We start from the raw sequence: 10,475 nt of genomic DNA on the forward strand, positions 1-10,475 counted from the left end.
TCAGTTCCTGTTTTTCCACAGTCCATGTTTCACTAGCATAAAATGTTGTGCTCCAAACGTACATCCTCAGAAATCTCTTCCTCAAATTATGTCTGATACCAGTAGACTTCTCTTGGCCAGCAATGCCCTTTTTCTAGTGCTATTCTGCTTTTGATGTCCTCCTTGCTCCATCCGTCATTGGTTATTTCGTTAAGTAGGTAGTACGATTCCTTAACTTCGTCTGCTTCATGATCATCAATGCTGATGTTAAGTTTCTCGCTATTCTCATTTCTCCAACTTCTCACTACTTTCGTCTTTCTTCTACTTACTCTCAGCAGATACGCAAAGAAGTGGGATACGGAAGTACTAAGGAACGACGAGATACGTTTCAAGTTCTCTAACGCTATAGATACAGCAATAAGGAATAGCGCAGTAGGCATTACAGTTGAAGAGGAATGGACATCTCTAAAAAGGGTCATCACAGAAGTTGGGAAGGAAAACATAGGTACAAAGAAGGTAGCTGCGAAGAAACCATGGGTAACAGAAGAAATACTTCAGTTGATTGATGAAAGGAGGAAGTACAAACATGTTCCGGGAAAATCAGGAATACAGAAATACAAGTCGCTGAGGAATCAAATAAATAGGAAGTGCAGGGAAGCTAAGACGAAATGGCTGCAGGGAAAATGTGAAGACATCGAAAAAGACGAGAGAGCAGATAGGTGGAAAGAATACATTGAAAGCCTCTATGAGGGTGAAGATATATCTGATGTGATAGAAGAAGAAACAGGAGTCGATTTAGAAGAGATAGGGGATATAGTATTAGAATCGGAATTTAAAAGAGCTTTGGAGGACTTACGGTCAAATAAGACAGAAGGGATAGATAACATTCTATCAGAATTTCTAAAATCGTTGCGGGAAGTGGCAACAAAACGACTATTCACGTTGGTGTGTAGAATATATGAGTCTGGCGACATACCATCTGACTTTCGGAAAAGTATCATCCACACAATTCCAACGACGGCAAGAGCTGACAAGTGCGAGAATTATCGCACAATCAGCTTAACAGCTCATGCATCGAAGCTGCTTACAAGAATAATATACAGAAGAATGGAAAAGAAAATTGAGAATGCGCTAGGTGACGATCAGTTTGGCTTTAGGAAAAGTAAAGGGACGAGTGAGGCAATTCTGACGTTACGGCTAATAATGGAAGCAAGGCTAAAGAAAAATCAAGACACGTTCATAGGGTTGGTCGACCTGGAAAAATCGTTCGACAATATAAAGTGGTGCAAGCTGTTCGAGATTCTCAAAAAAGTAGGGGTAAGCTATAGGGAGAGACGGGTCATATACAATATGTACAACAATCAAGAGGGAATAATAAGAGTGGACGATCAAGAACGAAGTGCTCGTATTAAGAAGGGTGTAAGACAAGGCTGTGGCCTTTCGCCCCTACTCTTCAATCTGTACATCGAGGAAGCAATGATGAAAATAAAAGAAAGGTTCAGGAGTGGAATTAAAATACAAGGTGAAAGTATATCAATGATACGATTCGCTGATGACATTGCTATCCTGAGTGAAAGCGAAGAAGAATTAAATGATCTGCTGAACGGAATGAACAGTCTAATGAGTACACAGTATGGTTTGAGAGTAAATCGGAGAAAGACGAAGGTAATGAGAAGTAGTAGAAATGAGAACAGCGAGAAACTTAACATCAGGATTGATGGTCACGAAGTCAATGAAGTTAAGGAATTCTGTTTCCTAGGCAGTAAAATAACCAATGACGGATGGAGCAAGGAGGACATCAAAAGCCGACTCGCTATGGCAAAAAAGGCATTTCTGGCCAAGAGAAGTCTACTAATATCAAATACCGGCCTTAATTTGAGGAAGAAATTTCTGAGGATGTACGTCTGGAGTACAGCATTGTATGGTAGTGAAACATGGGCTGTGGGAAAACCGGAACAGAAGAGAATCGAAGCATTTGAGATGTGGTGCTATAGACGAATGTTGAAAATTAGGTGGACTGATAAGATAAGGAATGAGAAGGTTCTACGCAGAATCGGAAAGCAATATGTGGAAAACACTGATAAGGAGAAGGGACAGGATGGTAGGACATCTGCTAAGACATGAGGGAATGACTTCCATGGTACTAGAGGGAGCTGTAGAGGGCAAAAACTGTAGAGGAAGACAGAGATTGGAATACGTCAAGCAAATAATTGAGGACGTAGGTTGCAAGTGCTACTCTGAGATGGAGAGGTTAGCACAGGAAAGGAATTTGTGGCGGGCCGCATCAAACCAGTCAGTAGACTGATGACTAAAAAGAAAAAAAAAAAAATACGATGTATTCATTAGCTTGTTCATTCCATTCAGCAGAACATGTAATTCTCGTTCACTTTCTCTCAGGATAACAATGTCATCAGCGAATCGTATTATTGATGTCAGTTCATCTTGGATTTTAATTCCACTCCCGAATCTTTCTTTTATTTTCATCATTACTGGTTCGATGTACAGATTGAACAGTATGGGGGTAAAGACTACTGGTAGTGCTAGTGGGAAACAAAGGAAACAGTAGCATCTCCCGCATGTGGTTAGGAGGCGCTGGATGCCGGCAGAGCCACAGAAAGCGGCTTCCGCCGTATCAGCCGCCCGGATACATTAGGGTTCTCGCATTTGTCGCCCGAGTTCGGTAAGTACCCGGCGTGGCGGCGCGGTCGACCGGTGTGACGGATGGCAGTAATCGATCAATCGCGACTGAGCGGGTCGTGGCTCTGTAGTCGCTGGCGGGGCAGCCTCGCATTAGACGACCAGCGCACGGCGGGGAGAGGCGGGCGAGTATTTGTTCGGGCGATCCTCCCCCCCCCCACTCCCCTCCCTCCCACTCCTCACTCCCTCACGCGAAGGCCATTTCTCGCTCTTGTGGGACTTCAAAGGACACGATCCATGTTTAATAGAGCCACGCTCTAAAGGGCAAAGAAATGTCGTCTCGCATAAATTTCTTTCTGGGTGCCCTTCTTTTTTTTCATTAGAACAGCCCGCACACTTCTCGCCGCAGAGGAGGAAGAAGGGGGAACAAAAAAAAAAATCACTTCAAAGAGCTTCTCGAGATTTAAAATTTATTGGGAAACTTTGAAAGTGAAAACCGTCATTAGCAAAAAGGGGAGTGGAAGTGTTAATTAAAATGGAGCGCGAGCGAGCTATCCGCGGCGACGTGTCATCTGCGCATAATGAATCACTGGTGCAGACCCACCCACAACACAGCGTCGCGGGTTATGACCACGTTCAGCTTGCAAATCTAGTGGCGCTCCCCTACGGTGGAATCTTCACGGAAGAGACAACGTCTCGTATGACTTTTCACGTAGAACGACCCACTATATTTCATCATCATTTATCAACTTTGAGGTTCGCCGATGACATTGTAATTCTATCACAGACAGCAAAGGATCTGGAAGACCAGTTGAACGGAATGGACAGTGTCTTGAAAGAGAGAACATCAACAAAAGCAAAACGAGGATAATGGAATGTAGTCGAATTAAGTCAGGTGATGCAGAAGGAATTAGATTAGGAAATGAGACACTTAAAGTAGTAGGTGAGTTTTGCTATTTGGGGATCGTCGAATTAGAGAGGATACAAAATGTAGACTGGCAATGGCAAGAAAAGCGTTTCTGAAGAAGAGAAATTTGTTAACATTGAGTATAGATTTAAATGTCAGGAAGTCGTTTATGAAAGGATTTGTATGGAGTGTAGCCATGTATGGAAGTGAAACGTGGACGATAAATAGTTTGGATAAGAAGAGAGTAGAATGTGGTGCTACAGAAGAATGCTGAAGAGTAGATGGGTAGATCACGTAACTAGTGAGGAGGTATTGAATAGAATTGGGGAGAAGAGGAGTTTGTGACACAACTTGACTAGAAGAAGGGATCAGTTGGTAGGACATGTTCTGAGGCATCATGGGATCACCAATATAGTATTGGAGGTCAGCGTGGAGGATAAAAATCGTAGAGGGAGACCAAGAGATGAATACACTAAGCAGATTCAGAAGGATGTAGGTTGCAGGAGATACTGGGAGATGAAGAAGCTTGCACAGGGTAGAGTAGCGTGGGGAGCTGCATAAAACCAGTCTCTGGACTGAAGACCGCAACACACAAACAACACACATTTATTGCTTTACGGGCCTTTTAGGCCTACATCAGAAGAAAAAGGGATTCAAAGCACAATATGAAAAGAATACTGATACGTCGCACGGATGGCGCAAGTACCTCTTTTTTGTAGTGTCATCTTTGCCATCGATGTCGCAAGTCGATTGTTCATCGCAGGTTCGGCTATTTTAGTGTGCAGCCCGAGGCAGCTGGGCTCACTGTGTGGTCTGTCAGTTGCGGTTACAATAAATGCACCAACCGTTCGCCTGTGCATATGGTGGGTGTTAGATTTAAACATTTGCAATTGTGTGCTTATCTATGTTTGTTAAAGGTTAACTAAAGTTGTCTTCAGTGTGAATTTTTTGACGAGTGTGATATGTCAAAGGTATGTCACATATGGCATGATAACGGGGCTTGGGGTTTCTATCTTAGTTTCCTACCACTTGATGAAGGATCTGCAGCTATATGTAAGGAAGCCTGGTGAGCTGCTCGTTATTGACTGGTTGTATATGTAACGTTCTTGTACTCTTAGCGCATAAGTGTCAAAATTCGCACGTTAGTTTACGAGTAACGAAATACTGTGCTGCCCCCTGAAACTACATCAGATTCCATGAAAGTGTAGTTCTGGTGGGCTCTTGCCCGTTTAAAAGCATACTCAGCCATTACTATCACGTTTGAAGAACAATCTTACGTACGCATGTAGCGTAGTTCAAATGGTTCAAATGGCTCTGAGCACTATGGGACTTAACTGCTGAGGTCATCAGTCCCCTAGAACTTACAACTACTTAAACCTAACTAACCTAAAGACGTCACACACATCCATGCCCGAGGCATTTCTCTGTTTCGACCAGTGTCGCGGTTTACTTTTTCCAAGTCCAAGTTGAATAATATTGGCGCCAATGGATCTCCTTGTTGCAATCCATTTTGAATACCGAATGGTGAAAATATTTGACTGCCGTACCTTACTTGGGAAGTTGGTTGGAAGTAGCAAGCTCCTATTAGTTGGATGTATTTCGGTAGAATGTCGAGTTCTTACTTTTTTTCTCAAATTATGACCACGGCGGTTTTCTGCTGGCTCATTTATATACGCAGCATCCTATGTGCTTAAGACAGTATTTTTCCAGCCACTCTGAATAAGGCAAAAAGGTCATTCGAGAATAAATCAAATAAAAAATCCAGTTTTTCAACCAAGACTGTTATTCTTCCTTTTGTTACCATTGATTGCTGTATCGAACCGCTACGGACTGGAAAAAGTTCTTTGCATCTACTTCTGTGATTGGTTGCTGTAATGAGAGATGGTGGGATTACCCAGTGTCTTGCACACCGAAACACACATTTTATTTATTAAATATTACTAAAATACCTTGCAGATTTTGTTTAATATGCGAGAACCTCTTAAGTCTGCCACATCACTACTCAATCAAAACATTTTATCATCGACTTTCAGAAACTAGAGAGAGCCAAATGACTTTGTTTCTCACTGGTTTCAATGCGAATGTCCAATTAGTGAATTGGTCCGCGACAAACAGGTAATTCGCAAGTTAAGCGCTTCAGTTGTTAGTGAAACGTCGAACTGTTATACTGGATGGGCTTCAGTGCATGATTAACATCCCATTTCCGCGATCAGTACATAGGATAATTCAGTCCAGGAGAGTGCAGTTTGGTTTGTAAAATTTTAATGACACTCGTAATTCAGTTTGAAAATGTTAAAGAATTGTACTTTCAACGACAAGAATGATTATCAGCTTTGATCGTGATTTCTGTAGTCCCATTCGTTACTGCAGTACACCAATGAACAGTTCACAATTTTATCTGAAAAAGTGAGCATGAAAAAAAAAAAGGCTGAAATATCCTGGCTGATTAAAACTGTGTGCAAGAACGTGTGTTGCACTTGGGACCTAAGCCTCTTATCTGCAAGTACTCTACCATCTGAGCTGCCCAACACGCCCTCTCCTTAGAGCTTTACTTCCGCCGGTAGCTTGTCTCTTGCTTTCCAGACTTCACAGAATTTCTCCTGCGAAACTTTTGGGGCCTGCACTCCTGGAAGAAAGGGTACTGCGGAGATATGGCTTAGCAACAGGATGGGAGATGTTCCCTGAATGAAAGTTTCATTCCGTAGCGGAATGTGCGCTGATATTAAACTTCCTGGCAGACTAAAACTGTGCCGGATAGTGACGCCGCAATTACACTATCTCATAAACTTTAAGTTTGCAGTTCGCCACTAGTCTCGTCGTATTTCGTGACATGTCCTGCATGGTGCAGACTATTACCACAGTTGAGGAGATGTGTATGGAACAACCAAGCAGATCAGCTGTCTCCTCTTGTGTAGATACGAAATGCATCACGACAAGATCAGCGTTGTGCTGACAATGTACAACAATCTGCTGGAAAGTAATGCCTCAGAATTTTTATGTGAAAGCTTTTAAATATTTTGAATAAAACAAATGTTATTCTACAACTTTATTCTTAATGTCTTAATGTCTGTTTCTCAACTATATCACCCTGGCGACGGATTCATATTACCCAACGAGAGACCAGTTTTTTGCTATCGTCCTCGTAGAACGTTTGACTGAGTTGACGGAGCCACAACCTCACCTCTGCTTGCACTCATTTATCACTATCAAAATGAAGTCCTTGAACGAAAATCGGGTTGGGATAGTTCTGCACTGTATGGAAGATGATCGCTGAAATTGAACACAATACATCGGAGTGTTGGAAATGTCACATTGCTCATTGGCTGTCTGGCATTGTCCTCTTCGAATTCCAAACTCGATTACAGCACTCTGTTTCTCACGTATCGACGCAGTTACGTTACACACCGCCATGTTACACGCTACAGTTCGAAGCCCTCTAGTGGCAGAGAGGTGAACATTTGCAGACGTGAAGAACAAAGACGTAGAATGTCAATAACGTTTGTTTTATTTAAAAAGCTTTAAGAGTTCTCACACAAAAAATTCGGGGGCATTACATTTCAGCATGTACTCGTAATTAAAATAGTGTACCGAAATACAAATGTCGGACCAATTGATGAACTGTGGCGGTGGCCTTGACTCAGGCAAACTTTAGCATCGGTAGTCGTTTTTATTAAGATTTCACCTTGATCATGATGATCTTCTCTGACCCGACTCCTTTTTACTTCCCCTCCGGCTACCCCGCGTGGTCTAAAGCGTCTTGTCACGATCCGCGCGGCTTCCCCCATCGGAGGTTCGAGTCCGCCCTCAGACATTGGTGTGTGTGTCGTCCTTAGCATAAATTAGTTTAAGTTAGATTAAGTAGTGAGTAAGGTTAGGGATCGATTACCTCAGCAGTTTGTTCCCATAAGAACTTACCAGAAATTTCCTTTCTCCACCACTGTGTTCCCCACTCCTTTCTCGCGTCCGCCACGCTCCCCCCTTTTTCTGCGCCCTCTTCCTCCATCGGCTCCCCCCTTTTTTGCTTTTGCTCTCCCCCTCCCTCATCTGTCCAGATCCTCCCCCCCCCCCCCCGTCCCCAATACCCATATGCCTTGGTACTCGGCAGCAAACTGACGTTAACGATATTTGTTTGCAATTTTACAGATGGTTTCTTTTGCCCTTCTTCCTTACAGGAGTCACCTGCAAATTTTTCCAGTCGCTTGGTACGTTGCGCTGGGTGAGAGATCCGCGATAAATGAAATTAAATAAGGAGCCATTGCCGTAGAGTAATCTGTGTGAAAACGAACGTGGCGACTTAATTTGTAAGTAGGCTGTTTGGGTTTTTATGTTGGTAACGCCACGTAGCACTCTGTATGAAAATCACTGATTGCCCTGTGTGAAGTCTGTGGCTGGTTGGACTCATTGTTGGAATATTCGCTTGTGTAGTATTGGGCAGTTGGATGTGAACAGCGAGTAGCGTTGGGCAGTTGGAGGATGTGGAGAGAGAGATGCCAGAGTTTTGAGACGTTACTATAATCGCACGATCTGGATGTGTGTCCGCCGGAAAAAGGAAATTTGAAAAGATGGATATATATATGATGACTTTAGAACACTATTAAGGTAAATACATTGTTTGTTCTATATCAAAATCTTTAATTTGCTAAGTATGCCTATCCGTAGTTAGTGCCTTCAGTTGTTAGAATCTTTGATTTAACTGGCAGTATTGGCGTTCGCTGTATTGCAGTAGTTCGAGTAACGAAGACTTTTGTGAGGTAAGTGATTCAATAAGGGTATAGTTTATTGTTAGTCAGGGCCATTCTTTTGTAGGGCTTTTTGGAAGTCAGATTGCATTGCGCTAAAAATACTGTGTGTCATTTTAGTGATGATCAGAATAAGTAAAGAGAAAAGTGTTTAAGTACGTTGAGTTTTGCTCAGCTGTTTGAAAATCAAATAACGTAGACGTTTACCAGCACAGTCATTCATAATTTTTCTAATGGGATTGTTTCAATTTGCCTCCAACACTTTCAGTTGCTTCCCTACGCCAGGTATTCCTTCTTCTGCATCCTCTAGGCTGGAGTCTATCCGAGAGTCAAACAACCGTATGTTTGTACGACCCTCCTGCGTGAATGATTGCTTAAATGGGAAATTTTATACTTTAGCTTTTCTTTTGCTGTCTTCTATTGCTACACCAGACTGGTCAAGTAGTGACAGAATAGCAGGCTTCGAATCGTTTAGTGATTTTTACGTAGGACCTGAATTTTCTCTGTAAAATATTTCGCTGAGGTATGACGATGGAAGTTGTATGCTTCGTGCATTGGCTTTCTTACGACCGCACAAATTTCTACTAACTTTTGCCTGTTGACATTGCGTGTACTTTTTTGAGCCGAGTGTACAACAATCTCTGCTTGGTCAGCAATTTCCGGATTTCGTTGCTAAACCATTGAGGGCTTTTTCGTTCCTAGTCTATTAATTTTGCACGTACGTCACCAAAGCGCGATTAACAATTAGTTTAAATTTTGCCCAAAATTCCTTCAATCCCGTCATATTGGAAATAAATGACGTCCATTCATTGTGTAACAAACAATCCCCTTGAGCATGAGATCGCAGATTCAGACTTTAGTAAGGCTCATCTGAAAGTTTTGTGGTAACAATTATGACTGAAAATTTTTTCATGCTAATGACTCACCATGCGTATCAGGAAGGTGACAGAAAATGTGTCTGGCAGGTTCAAATGGCTCTGAGCACTGTGGGACTTAACTTCTGATGTCATCAGTCCCCTAGAACTTAGAAGTACTTAAACCTAACTAATCTAAGGACACACACTCATGCCCTAGGCAGGATTCGAACCTGCGACCGTAGCGCCTAAAGCCGCTCGGCCATCCCGGCCGGTTCCGGCAGGTACACAGATAAACCTTGTATGAAATCTGTGTATTACACTTCACAAAATGAACATCGTCACCATTCATAACATGTTAAAACATTGATTAACTTGCAGCATGAACACCGAATGAAAAATGGCGCGCCGCAGTGATCACGAAGGTTCGCACCATCAAGATCGAAGGTAAATTACTTGGGAATTAAAACAGTGTAGGACGTTCAGCTAGGTGTCCACTCTTAAAGAACGCATATGGACTCATGTTGTGTGGGGCGGCGTATGATAATTTAATTGTGATTGAATGAATGTGGAATGTCTTTCCCAACGATGCACCCTATGTGGGGCGGCGTTTGGAATTTATTGTTATTCAAATGTTCCCATAATTTAATTAATGCTGTTGTTTGCCGTTCTCAACACTGGCTCTCTAACCACAATACTGGCAACCAGAAAGTGATAAGCAAAACGTGAAGCCTGTAATTAGAATTCCTAGTGCCCACTTCAACTGAGAAATACACTTATAGCTCTGAGGAATTATGAGATTGTCTGGGATTCATAAACAAAAACGATTCACTCTAAAAGGTTCACTATATTCTGAAAGTCACAGACCAAAACGAATTCACACAATCCAACTACCAGAGCAGTTCAGAGTCTAATGCGCTGATGCAACTATAACTGTTCCAATTAAATGTTTAAGTGAATGCTCGCCATAATTTGATGATAATGTTCATCAAACGCCACGCTAAATAATGGTAGAATGTCTGTCCCGAGGCGGCACGTGAAAATACGACATACGCAAACTGAATATAGATAATTAAAGTCATCCCAGAATTAACACTTTCAAGGTTACGCGTATCCCGAGTAACTTATTAAGGCATCCTAGGCTGTTTATAGCAATGATACCGACGCGACGCGACTCCCGGCACAGATGTTGCGCTGATCAGCGTCTGGAGAGAACTGGGGCCTTTCATTCTCGCGCAGCGTTCTTATATATAAAGCCGCGGTGCGGACGGCTAAGGGAACGCCTGATTAATTCCGCTCTCCCGACTAGTCGCTGGGCTAGTAATGCACCACTTTAAGTTAGCAAATAAATCATTGCTT

The sequence above is a fragment of the Schistocerca gregaria genome, chromosome 2, assembly GCF_023897955.1.
Source record: "Schistocerca gregaria isolate iqSchGreg1 chromosome 2, iqSchGreg1.2, whole genome shotgun sequence".
Lineage (NCBI taxonomy): Eukaryota > Metazoa > Arthropoda > Insecta > Orthoptera > Acrididae > Schistocerca > Schistocerca gregaria.